Source organism: Festucalex cinctus, chromosome 9 (genome assembly GCF_051991245.1).
Source record: "Festucalex cinctus isolate MCC-2025b chromosome 9, RoL_Fcin_1.0, whole genome shotgun sequence".
NCBI classification, from domain to species: Eukaryota; Metazoa; Chordata; class Actinopteri; order Syngnathiformes; family Syngnathidae; genus Festucalex; species Festucalex cinctus.
Window position 1 is genome coordinate 10,680,643 of NC_135419.1, and position 17,871 is coordinate 10,698,513.

A 17,871-nucleotide genomic window follows, 5' to 3' on the forward strand; every position below is an offset into this window, starting at 1 on the left:
AGACAGCCACATCCAAATGAGTTGTGGGATTGCCCAAATGATCATTTATTCAAGATGTAACTGTACAGCATAAATGAACCAATAAAAGGTTGATTGACAAAATATTTGAATAATTGCAATTCTAAAGAACAGCGCTAATGCCAGCGACTCAGCGTCCAAAACACAAGCTGCCGAATGACGTCGCTTCGAGGAGACACAGGTATGGGACGAGACGATAATTGCTACAAACAGGATGCAGCTGGAGTAAACAACTGAACGAGTCACGACAGGGATAATGCCTGCAGTTTGTAAACATTTCAATTTGGAAATATTGCAGCTTTGACTTGTACAGGTAATGTGTGTAAATTGAGTTTTGTGTTTGACTAATATTTACATTCTGCATGACCCTGAAATGGGATTTAATTCGTGACTGAACGTGAAGCTACCTCTTAGAAGTGGAGTCAAGTACTCAACATCAACAAGGCTGCATTCTGTGAAATTGATTAATTCACCTTTTGATAAGATCTTTATTTTGTTACTGCAATATGTGGAACGTGTATATTATTTTGTGTATTTAAGAGAGTAATCTTTTGTGCTGCATCATTGATATGCTTTAAGAAGATTTTATTTTTTTTACTGCCTGTTTTGAAAGACTGGACTTGTAGCCACATAAAAAAAGTGTCAAGCTGGGATCTTTGTGATCTTTTCCCCTCTCAATCCTTTACTGAGGTTTGAGATAGGGACTCCAGGTATCTGCAGAGAATCAAAATCAAATGACTTTCAGAATACTTGGATTGTTTTGTTTGTATGCTAATGCAGAAAGCACCTGCAGGCATTTTTACAAGGAGCACTATTTGTCCATATTTTTATGTTACTATAAGAAAGCCAATAAAAATAAAGTTCTTTTTCAAGTGAAATGAGTTTTAAATGAAGCAAAACGTGAATTTCTGGCAAAGATCTTAAAAACTCATTTACATCAATTCATCAGAGAGACTGTTTACATGCTGCTGTTTTGGTTAGCGACAGAACATGCCTTAGATTGGTGTGAAACCCTCAAGACAAATAGTTTACAGTCCCTATGAGGCTTAGTCAGAAGGATCATGCTTGTTTTGTGTTGCTTCTTGATGAATTACGCACCTGGTGAGCAGCATAATGCAAAGCACTTTACATTGTGCCAAGATGTGACAAACGGAAGGCGTTCGTATCATCCGGCGTTTCCAACCGTGCTGCTAAAAACGCTTCTATCATCTCACAGTGTTTCTATTCACCCCATCACACCTGCCCGTTTCATGCTATGCAGGTAATGTTCTTATCCAATGGCAACACCTCTGCCGCCGCCGCTATAAATATCGCTGTCGCTTGGGTGAAAGATAGCAGAAAACACGATTTGCTCGAGATTACATTTTTTGTTGATTGCACCGAATGTAAATGAAGCAATGGTAGCGTTGAAGTAAATAAACAGCAAGCAAACGCATAAAATCATTCTCTGGCTTTTAACTTTAATCAAACTTTGTCTGCCCGTATGCCATCAATCTTGAGTCTTCATTTCCATACCTTTACATAATGCTTCCTACTTCTGATTAACTATGGGATATAAATGGTGCGAGCGTCTGTTGTGTGTATTTATAATACTGTACCGTACGCATAAAATGCAAAAGCGTGTTTCGCCTGTGCAGCGTCTGTGAAAAAGCCTCTAAGACATTGTAAATGCAGGGCACATAAAATGCTTAGGCACAGGCTACATACCAGGGGCCTCATTTATCAACTGTGTGTACCCATGGATGTACAGTATGAATATTGCCATGCAAAGAATGGGATTTTTCAACACAGATCACTTACTGATGTGATAAATACATTTTTTTTTTTGTTGCTTTACAAAATATCAGTCCTAAAAGAATTTGGAACCTTTTTTTTTCAAACAAGTTGATAAATGAGGCCCCAGGAGAACCACAGCGTGTACTTGAGATTCTATTTTCAAATAGTGGCCTCCTATGGAGGACCAAAACTGCCAAAATGAAAAATAAATAAATAAATAAATGACTAAAAGTGAAAATAAAAACAGATATAAAAAATATAAATCAAAAATTAAATACAAAAAAATTAAATACAAAAAGTAAATATAGCTGGAAATGAATAAATAAAGTAAAAACAAATACAAAAACAAAAAATGAGATTAAAAAAATTAAAATAAATTAAAATAAATATATAAATAGAATATAATATAAATCAAATAAAAACGCTCTGTTCTCACATTTATTCTGTGGTGCAGACGCTCAGTCAGGTCGAAATGTTATTCAAATGAGAGGGTGGTCCTAAGCGTGTCTTGGGTTGGGCTCCACTATTGCAAACTGCCTCAAGTCAGCAGGTCGGCGAACAAGTCGCAAGTCGTGGCGATTTTATATTTCATTTATTTTTAAATGAATCTTTAGTTTTTGAATCTCGTTTTTTAATTGTATTTATTTTTACTTTTATTTATTTATGGATATAATTTGTTTTTATTTCAATTTATATTTTTTTATAGTTAACTTTTTAATTATTTTTTTAATATCCATTTTTATTTCCATTTTCAGTGCTTTATTATTCATTAATTTATTTTTTATTGTGGCAGTTTTAACCTCCACCCTAACACATGTCACTCTAGAAATAATTCACGTGTAGTGGAACGTATGGTGTTCCACAGGGTTCAATTCTGGGCCCTCTACTGTTTTCTGCTGGCCCTGTGTTCCATCAGTGATTGGCGTCAATGTCCTAACTGCATGATTTGCAACACCAAGTTGATCAATTATAATCTAGAACAGCTTGCTATTTATTTAGTAAAACTAAAGAAACGCTTCATTTTAAGCTGCATGGAGATGTGAAATACATGAACACAACACTTTCTGGATTGAAGGTGAAGAAAGCCAGATTCCCTGTAAATTTGGTTCACCCGACATTTAAAAGATATCTGTATCTTTTACTTCTCACTTTGTACTTTTGTCAACCTCTGTAAATAACGACAACATGGAAAAGAAAATATATAGAGGCAAATTCAACTGCAGTTGAGATCTTGGGATCTTGTAAAGCAAAACCATGAACCAGGGAGTACAAATAATGATGATGCATTGTACTGTAATAGATTTGGAGAAGCAAAATATTTTCCAACCAGAGCCTTAGTGAAGAGACATTTCTGATGTTAGCTCCAAGAGTGATTCAAGGTGAAAGCATTGTATCCAAAACCACAGCTTCCGGCGTTGAAAAAATACATTCAAGTATTTTTTTTATTTTATTTTTTTCAGTTCTAATCATTAACTCCATTGACGCCCTCCCCCTTTTCTCGTATGAGCACTGTGCAAAGTAATTAAAGAGTGAAATATTTTGTTTGGTTGTGCCAAGTTATCCAAATAGGTATTGTACAGTATATAACTGACTCATATAACTAATTTTTAACTTTGTACTTGAGTACATTTTGGAGTCTTTACTTTTTACTTAAGTAAAGGAGTTGAATGAGTACTTCTACTTTTATACATCTTCATTTTTTAAAACCATAAGTACCTATTAAGTATCATAAAACAAAAGAGAATTCCATGTTGTGTAGGTAAAACAACCACACAGCTTTACTTTAGAGAAGTCCGTTTAGCTTAGCACTAATAACACAAAATCCTATAGTTGAGCTAATGAATGGCATCATGTTACAGTGTTATATCAATATTTGAACACTATTCGTGGAGAGACACCTATCAACATATAATATAATACTCATAAGCATCTTTATCATTTGTGAACGATTAATATGACTGCGGCTTACTAAGGAGTTATGACCAGCCCATGTATATGTGTGCATCTGCATTAAATAGAAGCACAATTTCCATTGAATTGAACTACAGAAAAAAATTAAAATAATCATCTTTACATACATTGCAATTAATTCCCATTAGTATTTTCTCATGAAAAATACATTACATTTTCTTTTTGGATGGGTGGCTGGAACGGATCAATGTCATTTCTATTCATTTCAATGAGGAAAGATTTGGCAAAAAATAACTAAAAAATGATATGGCATACAGTACTGTGGACACCTGCTATTCACAGGACATTTACAGGGACTGGGCCAGATAAATATTGATATGATAAATATTTGAATGAAAACAATGAATTGTAATGATTAGCCTCATATGTAAGTATTGATAAGGCTGTATTTAGTTTGTATTTGTTCTTATTAATACACACACGTACATGAAACAATTGCATTTTCTGCAAAGTGGCAATTCAAAGCAAAGCTGGGGAAACTCATTTCATACGGATGTGTAATCTCCTCACTGTCTGCATGATAGCGAGTATTTGTTGTTGTAACGTAAGAATAAGCAGTTTGTCAACATAGTTAATTCTTATCAGTTGTTCTTTGGCAAACAAAGGCTAAAAATGATAGCATCGGCACGTCGATACATATGCGGCAGAAGCATAAAGGAGAGGGAAAGAAAAGTCGCATTGCGATAGGAAAGAAAACAAAGGTTATTTTCATCTTGGGCCTCCTGGGGCCTGCGCCGGTTCAAACAACCCTGGATATTTTCAAGCAATCTGGCTCAATATTACCAAGCAGCTGCGATCGTGGATAAGCAGTGTAGTGTAAAGGTGCTTAGAAAGTCATTAAGTCAAACCTGGTTGAGATAATGGAATTGTTAGGAATTAACCAACATTTTTATGGGAAAGACGTAGAAAAACAGCAAACGTAATTCGTAATTAAATTGCAAACTCAACTCATTTGCTCCCAAAAACGTATAAATACGTTCTATGTTAAATGTTTTGTGTCCTAAAGACGTATTTAAATGTTTTTAATGTTTTTTTATGCTAGAGCATACAGAAGGCTTTGATGCAGCCTTCTCAAACTGCAGAGAACGGGTGAAGCAATGGTAGTAATTACAAAAGCGGCCAGCAGGTGGCAGCAGAGTGTAAGAGATCAACCAGGGCCATGCTGAAGACCAGCTGATAATAAGTATGCTTTCATGGAGGACTCTAGAAATGAGATAATATTTACTGTTGAGAGGCTAAAATTCTGAAGTACTCTAAACAATTATTCATTTATCAAAAATATAAATTTGTTAATCTATTAGTTGTCATTTAATTGTTTCACTTCTTGAAAAACAAAACAAAAAAATGAATACGGTTTTAAAACTGATACGGTCCCTATAATCGCAGCTTTTCCCCTATAGCGGTTTTGTAAAATATTCTGTCGATTAATAGGGGTTCAAATGTTTTGTAGCAGGACTTTCCGTCAGTACTCATGTTGCTAAATTCCGACTAAATTCTTGTGAGATGGTGTATACCATCCACCATCTGTTCCGGTGTTTGGCATGCTTTGATTCTGCAAAAATCCATCCTCTAACATTTCCTCCTCAAAGCTCTTGTTCAAATTTGCTGCAGGCGGCCGCATTCCAAGAGCTCTTCCATCAAAGTGGGCGACGGTTTGAAGTAAATTAATTTCACATGAGGAGGCCCCATAAGTCAGCCTGAACCTCCATACCTCCGCGCGCGTGTGTGTGTGTGATCTCACTGTAAAGCAACGCTTTCAAATAAAGACTTTCATTCTTAACTCAATCATGACTATTAGTCGGGCTGAATAGCGCTTTAAAGGGCTACTCACCTTGACCCTGGAACCGTGCTTGCACAAATACTGTTTGTCACCGCAGACAGCTGGTCAATATAGGCAATGATTGTATTTCTGCTGGTGAAGAAGTATGATCTGTTTGGTACAAACTAGAGAAAAGGACAAGGTTATAATTGCTGATTCTTACCGGGCTCAGGCGTAAATAAGATGAAAGACGCCCTTTCAGGGTAATGGAGGGTAGGAAACCTTTGGCCATTCTTCAACATTGTAGCAGAAATAGAGAAGCATCCGGTTGTGTTGAGTGTTGCTATAACAACTATAAAAAAGACAAACATTGCAAGTAACTACACTGTACAGTTAACCTTGCTCTCGCAAGATGAATTCTCGCGATATTTGTGAGTTCACAAACTCCGGAGAATACATCTTGTACCGCTCAGCTGATAACCGCCGTTCCGAAACACTGGTGGTTTGGAGTCGGACCAATCACAGAGCGACATTGTTTTTGGGGGCGGGATATGCAACTGTGACGAAACCAGGAAGCCAGCGCAAACGCTGGAGCTAACAAACAAACCTAACATGGATGAATGGAAGCTGCAATTCATTCTGTTTTCGCAGAATTACTCACCGTTTCCTTGTTGAACGTTGACCAGCGAGAGGCGCTTCATGCATTTCTAGCTGGTAAGATGTTCGTGTTTTTCCCCCCTTCGGTAAGAACGAAGACGAAATTTTCACCCATGGCCGTGACTGGTTAAAACAAACATGTAGAATGACACATAGTCCAATCAGCTCGAATTATTGTACAGAATGTCCCGCTTTTTCCCGACCAAATTACTGTGGAGAGGTATCTGGCTATTGCCAGGTTACTGTACAGTAGTTACCAGACACATTAACAGTTAGCCTAGCTTCTTCAGTTTGTATCTTCCGGCAGCCTATGACTCCTTGTTACCCCTCACAACTCAGTGCTATGACAGACAGGAGAGGTGTATATGAATCATCACTGCCAGGTGTCTTAACTTGAGAAACTTGAGAAACTATTAGACAAGACAGCTACATCTTTGCAATATATGTGAATATGCACACCGACCATTTAATCAGTCTATTGCTGGCTATGACACTAAATGGCGTCTAACCAGTAATTAACAATTACACTCAGGTTCCCTCATTTATTCTGGCTAATTAGACGTCTAATCAGGTTGCAAATCCGGGCCGGGTAGAGTGAGATGTCAGAAAAGCGGCGCTGACAAATTGGAATGCTAATGAGAGCTCACACAGTTACGACAACATCAAAAAGAAGAGTAGAACGAGGATGGGGACTCGTAACTCGGACTAGGACTTGCGACAGACTTAAGTCGCTATTTTTTTTTTTAAGACTCGTCCACTAAAGACTTGAGACTTGACTCGGACTCTTCTTTTATGACTTGTGAACATTACGAGTCGGCATGGTCTCATATTCAAGTTTTCTGTCTCTCCCAACCTCTCCGTGCACCCGAGCATCATCCAATGTTAATGACGTAGAGTAGGCAAATGTGACAGCAAAACACAATCACCAACATGGCAAACTCGGAGTAAAAGGCTGCTGTCGTGCTTTTTTTTTTGTTATAGTTTTTGCTTTTAGAGACTTTATCCAGCACCACAACAAAAGGCTTGAGGTGAAATTGCTGATACAAAGACCAAGCCAGACACATAAGACTTTTGGTCAGGGACTTCAGGCTTGACTTGGACTCGAAACCTAAAGACTTGGACTTCACTTGGACTTGTGGGTCAAAGACACGAGACTTGACTAGCATTTGGCCTTAGAGACTTGTGCCCATCTTTGGCAGGATCACAGCAAAATTACTGGAATTTTTCAAGAATGTCATCAAACATTATCTAAACGTCCAACATAATGGCGCATATGGTAATTTCAGATCATCCACTTTAAAGCAACTCCATTATTCTGCTCAACAGAGATTCTCCAATCTCTCGACCAGTTGTACCCTTCTTCTTGCCCAAAGCCATCTGGGTTAGGCTCCAGCTCACCCATGACCCAAGTGAGTATAAGCGGTTATTGAAAATGATTGGATGACCCAATGGATGGGTTTTGTAAACTGAAAAAATTGGAGGTGGGCCAGAGTTCTGGAATGGTTTTTGTTCAACCTTTAAGTTTCCACAGTCATTAGAAACCCCCTCCAATATGGGTCAAGTGATTAGGTCTTCAAAAATCAGTGTTCCAGTTATGTGGGTTTACACTCCTCATTAGTTGGACACGATGGTGCATGCAAAGATAGTTGGGACCAAAACACAACTGTTTCTTCTCTCACGAGACTGATCATCAAAGACTTCCGTGTTGCTCCAGTCCTCATTTGGGCAAGCATGACTCAAGACTCGCAGGACGACTTTGTGAAATGTCACTGAATGACGATGAGAGCTTGAAATTGCAGGCAGCCATGTGCAGGAGCATTCTATCCCGCCATGCTGGCTGACGCATCGAGGACTGTCATCGGCTGTGAAAAGGGCAGAGGAGCACAGTGCCGTGACCAACAGGTCGTTTACCGCTCACCCCTGTGTAAACAGCGATACAGACGGGCAGCAGATTCGACACAGCTGGACGTTCTTTGGGGCTGTGTCACCTGCCGTGGAAGAAGACCTCCTGCTGGGGACAATTACAAGGCTGGGGAGAGAGCAGAGGATTTGCAGGATGCTGAAGGTGACGCTTGCTTGCAGGGAGCTGAAAGAGCTGCCAATGTCATGACTGATGTCACTGTGAAAGGTGCAGTTTCTCATGCCATCATCCTAAAGTCTCTGCTGGCCTAAACACTATCAGATGGCTGGCCAACAATCTTCTTTCTTTCGGCTTAAGGCTCGAAAGCATATTATGTACTTTGCATGGTCTGCTCTAACTTCAGGGTCTGAAAGTCTTCTATCACCACATTCATAAATCTCTTTGGTATTCCTCCTACTTCCTACCTGGTGGCTCTATTTCAAACATCTGTAGATATCGCAGTCCCTCATGTATATGTCCAGATCATCTCAATCCGGCATCTCTTGCGTTGTCTCCAAACCTTCCAGTATGTTAAGTCCCTCTGATGAGCTCATTTCTGATTCTGTCTGTCCTCATCAACTACAAAAGGAATCTCAGCTTCAACTCTGCCACCTGCTCTGTCTCCTGCCTTCTGGTCATTGCTACCATCAGAGCAAAACTTGCTACAGTCAAGTTTGACTGTTCGTTGTGACTAAGTCTTATTACCTCATGAGGAACATCTCTAGAGTGAAAGATTTTCTGGCCAAACAAGACACAGAAAAAGCTGGTTGAAATGTTCGTTTTTGGAAGATTGGACTATTTTAACATGGTTTTTACAGGTCTAGACAAAAAAAACTCAATAAAGTGGCCACAAGTTTAAGAATGCTGCTGTTTATTTTAACTCTTCTTTTTACTTACATGTCATTGGTCCTAAAACCTTTGCACTGGCATCCTATGAGTCAAAGAATCCAATTTATCTACAAAACTCTGAATGGTTTAGTTTCATGTGAGACCACCTGACCTCATAGTTCATCAGGTGCAACTTTTTTGAGTGTTTCCAGAACAAGAACTAAACTGCATTCTGTTTCTATTCTCCTCAACTGTGAAACAAACTCTGGCCTAGAAACATTATTTTCACGTCTGGATAAATAAACAATAAGTATTGTTTTCACCAGCTTGCTTTTATTTTGTGATTTTAACTTGATCATCTATGTGTTTTGTCATTTTCATTTATATGCAGCTCTGAGGTTGGGGTTTTACCTCGATTTTCTTCCTTTTAATCTTGTTTTGAATCATTATTTCTTTGCCCCTGTGGAGCACTATAGATTTGTCTTGTGTATAAATGGTGCTATACAAATAAACTTGCCTTGCCTTAACTCAAGCTTATATTAATTACCTTACCACATAAATGAACAATATTGATTTTGAGGCAATTAGGCATTTTCTCTCATTAAATTGAGGGATTAAATGTAAACATACGCGCATCTAATTGAAGCCATATGGATCTGAGGTTTTGCTACAATAATAGCAACCCATGGGAAACAGACCAAAATGGTATTTTCTTATATAAAGCATACAGAGATGAGATGAATCTACTTTTGCAAAACTCCCAAATGTCAAAAACCCACAATGTAATCGCTGAGGAGCTGCTTATATACAAGTGCAAACACCTGCAATCATGGTAAATACTGTATTTTCTAAAATAGTGGCTGTTCTTCAAAAAGATGCATTGGCCTTGGCCTTATTCTTGCTTCCCTTTTCCTGTCAGAGAAAAGAACAGGTAGCCCAGTGCAATCAACTCAGTTCCTACACTATGTGGACTGTGCTGGACATTAAAATATTGATCCGATTTTGAACTCTTCTGCTAACCAAAACTCTCTGACAAATTCAAGTGTGGAGCCTAACAGGATTTTGTAAATGAAGTGGAGTACAAACTCAGTGATAACCAGGACAAACTTGAGCATTTCCACCCCTTCAGATCATTTACCAGATATCTCTGTTAAGAGTGATCTGATGCGATTGGGGCAAGTTCAGTGTACTTTACAGATAAGGTAATAGCAGTCTAGTGAGGCCCTGTGTGATCTTCTCACAAGGCAGTCTTAGTCTTGGTGAGACTAATTTTTTTTCCCCATGTCATTTTTGGGGTCTCTAACATCGTAAAAATTAAGATAAAATGATAAAAGTCAGTTTATGTGTATCCAGCTTCATTTCCCTGCACAGTATTAAAGATTTTATGTGGCGACTATGTCTTTAAATTAACGATTATGATTACAGTAGACTCTCATGTGATTGCTCCATAATGACTTTGTCAATGTGAATGTAATGGGGGAGCTACAAATAGGGTCGCAAAATTGTGGAAAATAAGCAGTTAATTTTTTGAAAGTTTCAGGTACCGTATATTTACATGGGAAGTTGGGCTGGAGACTTTTGAAAATATTCCAATTTGGAAACCTTCCATGGGAGGGAAATGAGAATTGAGGATAATTTAAGGCTAGGAAGGATAACAGCGAACGATAAGATATTTTGTTTTGTGATTAGCAGACAACCATGCAAAATAGATTTGCCCACATACGAGGGTATCACAGCACCTTAGTTGGTCTTATTTTCATGTCAATTTGTTTAGTTATTATGCAAAATATATTTTTCCCAACTATTTAAAGTTTCTCATCAAGAGTCAACATTTAATTTTGTAAATTTCTATTAATTCACAATTTTGCTAGCATAGTTGTTATACTTAATTGGTCTGCCAAGTCTGCCTTGGTTTGTGCCATTTCTTACCATCATTTGAGGCCAATGGTATGGTATTATTTAATATTAAAGTATCTTTGTATAAAGGCCCCAATCTAATAGATGCCTCTCTCTATTCACGTTTGGATAAATAAACCACTATTTCCGGAAATATGGTAGTAATAGATAATCTTGCACGAACAGCAGTTTGCACGGCCACTTTCCTTTTCCCGTTTCCTGTCTTAGCGATGGACCACCATGATTGCTGCTGACCTCACTTAACCGCAACCTAATTGGCAGCCGCCAGAGTGAGAATGCAGAGAGGCGTAGTGAATTAGGGAGTGAAATTCAACCCTGTCCGACCTAATCAATCCACCGCCATTTGGAGCTGACAGACAGAAGACTGGGGGGGGGCATCGTCAATAGTGCCTTACAATTCTCCGCATGGTTCAAGGCGTCGCTTTAAACTGCAGGTGGCATTGAGCCAACTTTTATTATGTAATGCATAATACAACAAATAACGCCGCTGGATTGTACCAAATTACGACCAGAAGCCATTCCTTTAATCGGCGTGCTCAGGGTAACATAGAGAAGACGTCTTGATTTGCACATTTGACGGCTTATTCAACTCCCACAGCGCGCTGCTTGGAGATGCTAACTGATGTGAACTGCAAACTAAAAGTGGAATAAAAATGAGGAGCACCTCTTTTTCAATTTTTAATTCAAAGTATTTCCCTCCCAGGGGATACTTTTTTTTTTTTAACTCGGCAAAGAAAATGAAGTGAATGTTTCATTTTGTGTCATATTCCACCCTTTGGCTTTTCGTAGCTGACTTGTTGAGCAAGAGTGAGTGAGAGCAACACAATCAGTTTGAGGGCACACAGTGATCCCAGGGAGGATAAATCACAGTGGCGTGCACTGATGTTCTTTTGTTTCATAGTCGGGGGAGGATTACGGCATCATCTTTAATGCACGAGCAAAGCTGCAGTAAGAACACAGATGTAGTGTGCATGACGGGCATGTACGCAGGGGATCGGCTTGATAGATGCTCGTTTGCTGTGTTGTTCTTTTTGTGTTGCAGGATTGAGATTTGTAAGGGGGGAAATTACTTCTTTTTTTTTTTTTAAATGTAACTTTTGAAGATTAACAAAATTACTGGGAGGCGGACGTGCTAATCCACCGTGCCATCCCAGTATACAGTATATGCTATATAATATATATCCATCCATTTTCCTGACCACTTACTCCTCACAAGGGTCACAGGGGGCGCTGGAGCCTATCCCAGCTGGCTTCGGGCAGTAGGCGGAGGAGCAGCAGCCTGGACCGGTCGCCAGCCAATCGCAGTATAATAAATATTGTACACACATATATATATAACACATACATTTTGGTCCAATAATCAGTTTCTAAAAATGTGTTTTGTGCACCTCATCACAACAGACTGAAAAGCAAAACTGAAAATCAATTCGCTTGGTCGAAGAATGAGTCGCTACTTATGCCAAACTAGCTAGCTAGTAGCGCTTCGGCTAGCTACTCATGCGGCTTTGCCACATACAGCCTGGTGAAATAAAATCAACGTAGAACAATATCATTGTGGTCTGTGCGTACCGAGCCAAAACGAAGCATGCGTAGAGAATGGGTAGCTACTGTAGCAAGGAAAAGATGTCAACCAAGATAGCATTGAGCAGCCGAAATATTAACACGACTGGTTACCAGATTGACTAGCGATGTTCAAAAACTTTTTTCCTCCCTCTCTCTCCCGCACGATGCCGGTCCCATATGAACCTGACAGTAATCATCACCACCGCACATAAGCTACAAGCCATGCTAATTTTTGAGCTAACCTAAGATTGACACAGCTAGCATGTTTAAGACCAAAATTAAATGCCAGGTGTTTCAATATACTTTTCACAGATATCCGGCTGGAACCGTGTTAATGCAGAGTGTATCCATAATGGCACATCAAAATAGCAAGAAAATGTTGGTAAGTGAGGAGAAAATGTCTGTAAAATAGGAAACGCAAATCCTGTAAACTGTAAATAATTTGGAATTTTGGATGTTTGTTGACGACTTGCTTGAAGTCATATGATGACAAAGTGTTGCGTGACTTTGAGGCAAAACTTTTGGTTTAAATCCAAATTGCAACATACACTGTGGACTTGGAGATTCCAAACATACTGGCATATACTGTAAGGTAATTTTCAATAAAAAAAAAAAGTGTCTCATTCCTGCTCTGAAATGAAATTCATGTTGTGTGCGAGTCTGTATGATCAAATAGTCTACACAACTTGATGAGATAACTTGTAAGCTGTAATGCGTTTTCACTGCTGTTCCGATGCAACTCTGCATCTATTAATTTCCCCTGTGCCCTCACTGATGCCAGCCATGACAAACATTCTCCTTTAAGTTGCTATCACCTTTAAATCCCTCTTTTGATATACTATTTCTTTTACCCATCTTCCCTATGTTAATAGATTGCCGCATGAGTCATATTCCTATTTGCAATTTGCATCTGATCACCTGGCAAATTGGCTCCTTTTTCCTAATTCCGCTTTCATATTGCCCTGACGCCCTTGCCCGCTTTTATTAGCGGCAAAACGCGGGCCACTCTGTCTTCCACAATGGCCGCCGCTCACTCATCAATAAGGCAATCATTCAGCTGCCGACCAAGCAGATGCTGATATACGTACTAATCACGTCTGTCCTACTGCAAATCACTAATGTATTCATCACATTTATTATACCGAGACAGACCATAGAATGTGCTCAATTATCACCTAACGTTTTATTGAATGATTAATAAGGGCTAGCACGAGGTACGAGGTATCCTCATTTTGGCTCTTTTATTAAAAACTCCAATTGGAAAAGGAGCCTTTGTTGCGAGGCCGGTCACTTTGTTGGTTTATGAGTGTGAGTTTCAGTCCAGGAAGATGTGATGAGGGCATAAAATAATGATTGTTTTCAGTTGATGACCATGACGACTCACAAAGTTGATTTGTAAAGGCACACAAAGGAATGGATGAATCAATATTTCAAGGTTACTGCATTTTGACTTTGGCCCGCACAGTCGCTCAAGTAATAAACTAAAGATGGGAAGGGTTAGAAGAGAAAGGCAAGACAAGATAAAAATGTATTTTAGGTTTAGTCAAATGACTTTCTCTTAATTATTGAATGTTTTCTTTCATTTTTTTCATTCTATTCATGCTCATTCATTGTCTTTCATGTCGGAAATGGGGAAACTCTTAATAAGGCTCGAATTATAATTTCACAATTCAACCCTGGAGTGCATCACAAGATATTTTGTGATTTATTCAATGTTTTACTACCATCATTATATTTAATTATGATGACATATCATTATGAAACCATTATCGTTCATTAGGTGAAATTAGACGTTTCGTTATTATCATTATTTATTTTTTGCAGATTTCCTGGTAGAAATCACAGCGCTCCACCACCTTATAATGAGATGTGTGGCATCCATTTTGAACATCAGTTTTGAAATAAACAGGGTGGCTGTTTAGAGAGGCTCAAATTAAGTATGACGGTGTATTAGGGCCACATGTAATTTTTCTGACAAATTTTTTTTTAGCTTTATGAAGTGGCAAATTTGTGACTTTATAAAGTGGTAAATTTGCAAGAAAAAAAGTCAGAAACTTACGGGAAATACTTTAGGTAAATGCAAGTGAATGACGGAGAGTGGCAGATAGGACATATCAACTTAGCTACTTGTACAAACAAAATACCAAAATGTATCAATGTGTAAATCATAATTCTGGAAAGATTAATGTACAAGTACATATACATTTTAACAAATTAACTTAAAGGCGGGGTCTTCCGTTTTCAATCAGGAAAATGCACTATATAAATACAGGATGTATACCCATGAACTCCTCCTCAATCTACACCTCTGGGCTTCTGTTAATGTTTGGTGGTGATTTTTTCCTAAATCCCCATCCCCTCAGCCTGTATTTCACTATTTTGTGTTTGTTTTGTCAACAGCGGGACGTTTCTGTGGACAGACAGTTGTTTACCCCTCCAGCCAATCGCAGAGCGGGGGAGTGGCGGGTGGCGTCACTCACTGTCTGCAGACGGCGCCGGGCGAATTTGTCAGCTGCATGACGTCACTCCGGCTGCAACTTGACAGCACGCACGGATTTTTTTTTTTTTCACTTACTCACTCACTCACTCCCTCACTCACTCACTCACTCACTCACTCACTCACACAAGCTTCTTGTTAGCAGCTTCTTATGAAAAAATCACCACCACACATTAACAGAAGCCCAGAGGTGTAGATTGAGAAGGAGTTCATGGGTATACATCCTGCATTCATATAGTGCATTTTCCTGAGTGAAAACGGAAGGCCCCGCCTTTAAATGCTTGATCCTATTCCTTAGGGTGTGGACCTTCGCAAAGCGAGGCGTCTTTGTCGCTGGCAGTACTCAACAACGCTTCAAAGTGTGAATGCTTGACATCGTTAATCTCTGCTAAAGCAACAACTATCTCCTTATTTGAAAACCCGACCAAAAAGTATTGGCACAAACATCCGAGTCGTACGCTATGTGTATTTCTCTTAAGTTTCTGAGTTTTTCTCGCAAATCTGCCACTTTATGAACTTGCAAATTTGCCAACTTTATAAAATGGCAAATTTATGAGTTTTTTTTTTCACGGGATATTGCCCACACTCTCTAAAAACATATGTATTTATACGTGGACCTAATACGCCGTAAGTTCACCTGTAAATGTTACGGTCTTTTTATGGTCTGCCCGAAATTTCATCCCAAAGCGAATACCCCTAACATTTCGTGAGTAATGTCGTTTAAAAGCAATTTTCAGCAAATACTTGGAAATATTTGCATTCCTAAATCGCTAATGAACCTGTTTAATTTAACAAGATCCCATCAAAACACCCGGCGTGACCGACCTCGACTTCAAAAGCCCATCTCATGATGTTGCCATGGTGTGCGCTTGAAGACAGCCTGATGGCACGGTGAAAGCACAGCAAAATGAATCATGATCTTTGTAGACGCTCCGATGCCGGCACTGATGAGACGAGGAGGCGCCTCTGCGATGAGAATAGGTTAGGGCGGCCTTCTGCAAGCTCAGCAGGGTGCGGAAATGAAGTATTGTCATTAACGGCGCCGCCGTCGTTCGGCGAGGCCGTCCCACAGGAGTAGCCGGCGGCCTGAGTGGCGTCGCGGCGATTGATCAGTACGGCTCGTCGGTCACAACAAACTGATTTAAGCGTTGACAAGCCAGCGCTCGTGTCACATATCCATTACTGAGAAAGTGAAAGTGACAAGTAATCCTGCAAAATGACTGATCTCATGAAATCAATTAGCAAGCACTCGAGCCAGTGCCGCACTGCTCTGTGGGTAACAAATTTGAAATGAGGGAGTGGTTAAGAAGTTAGGGGCAACTCAAAACTTCATCTCTCCGAGACTTTAATGTCTGCAGGATGACTGGAGGACATGTCGACCTTGTTTGACAGCTAATTATTAGGGGTGTGAATTGCCTAGTACCTGACGATTCGATTCGTATCACGATTCACAGGTCACGATTCGATTCGATACCGATTCATCCCGATACGAATTTATAAGTCGATTGTTGCGATTTTTTTTCATTCAAATTTAGAAAATACTAATCAGTAAGCTTGTAGAGTGTAACATTTATATGAAAATGTATTATTTATTTATCTGAAATTTCAGTCTTATAGAGGTTGTAATCTGTTTCATGTTTGAACAGCATTAAAATAAAATATTAAGGCTTAATGTTCCGTTCATATAACATTCTTCCATGCTCAAGGTGTGAATCCTAACCCGAAGTCAGACGTTTTGTTGAATATTTTTCCATTAAAAATGGAAGTTTAAAAATCGATTCACACACACACAAAAAAAAAAAAAAAAAAAAAAAAGGCAATGATGATAAGACGTTGAATCGGTAAGACTACCGAATGAACAATTCTGAGCCCTTAAAAAAAAATAAAAATAAAAAAAAATAAAATAAAAAATCGATTTTTTTAATTGAATCGATTCGAGAATCGCGCGATGTAGTATCGCGATATATCGCCGAATCGATTTTTTTTTAACACCCCTACTAATTATGTATCTGCTGTTGAAAATAATAATGAAAGACATAATATATGGAAAAAATATATGAAAAGTTTTCGTATATTTTTGGCTACATTGAAAACACACAGGCTACTGTAGCTTCCTCCACTGGACAGTTTTAGAGTCCATTTGTTGCCCCAGCAGAGTTGAATGAAACTCTTCTGCCGAGCCTGCAAAGCCCACAGCAAGGGGAGGGTCGGAATTTTCCTTTATGGTGGCATAATGTACAAAAACCATGATGGATTCTCACCGAAATTTATGTTGAGATGTGTAGACGTGCTAAGTATATCATAAAATATTAGAACAAAACTATTAGTACAATATTTTTTATTCTATTCTTGTCCTAGTTGTCTTATAGACAAAAAAACAAAACAAAACATTACGTTACTTAATGTCCAAAAAATTAGACCAATTGTCACCAAAATTCATGTGTACATATTTAGGCATGTGACAGGCAGGGTCATTATAGTTTTGGAATTTTCATTTCAGTTAGTTTATTTCGTTTTGCGTTTTGTTTTTTAAATTTAGTTAGTTTTAATTAGTTTTCAGGGTGGTTCTGTTAGCTTTTATTAGTTTTAGTCTTTTTTGCTTAGTTTTAGTATTAGTTTTAGTTTTTAAAACGATGTGTATTACTTGCGTGCAATATTTAAAAAACACCATGGGAGCGACGTCATCTGAAGATACTTTTCTATCGGCTGTTGCTAGATGAGGTCACTTCTGTGTGACACACTTTCAAACGTCCTTATTCCGGTTAATATCATAATAAATCTACCGTATTTAAAATCACATTTAAAATCATCCCCAAAGGCTCATGCATTAAATTAATTATCAAAGATAAAACGAAGGATATTTTGCTTTAATTATAGTTAGTATTAGTTTGTTTTTTTAAACATAAAATGTAGTTTCATTTAGTTTTCGTTTTTGTTTTATTTCATTAACTAAATTGTTTATTAAATTTTAGTTTTAGTTTGTTT

At 38.5% G+C, this 17,871-nt stretch overlaps 1 long non-coding RNA gene across 1 annotated transcript; it reads left to right on the forward strand.

The window, feature by feature from the left end:
* Nucleotides 1-91: 91 nt before the first annotated feature.
* On the forward strand, nt 92-9,194 carry LOC144025650 (uncharacterized). Its single transcript, XR_013284932.1, has 3 exons — nt 92-331; nt 7,508-7,590; nt 7,864-9,194. It is a non-coding gene; the product is annotated as an uncharacterized LOC144025650 (long non-coding RNA).
* The last annotated feature ends 8,677 nt before the right edge of the window (nt 9,195-17,871 follow it).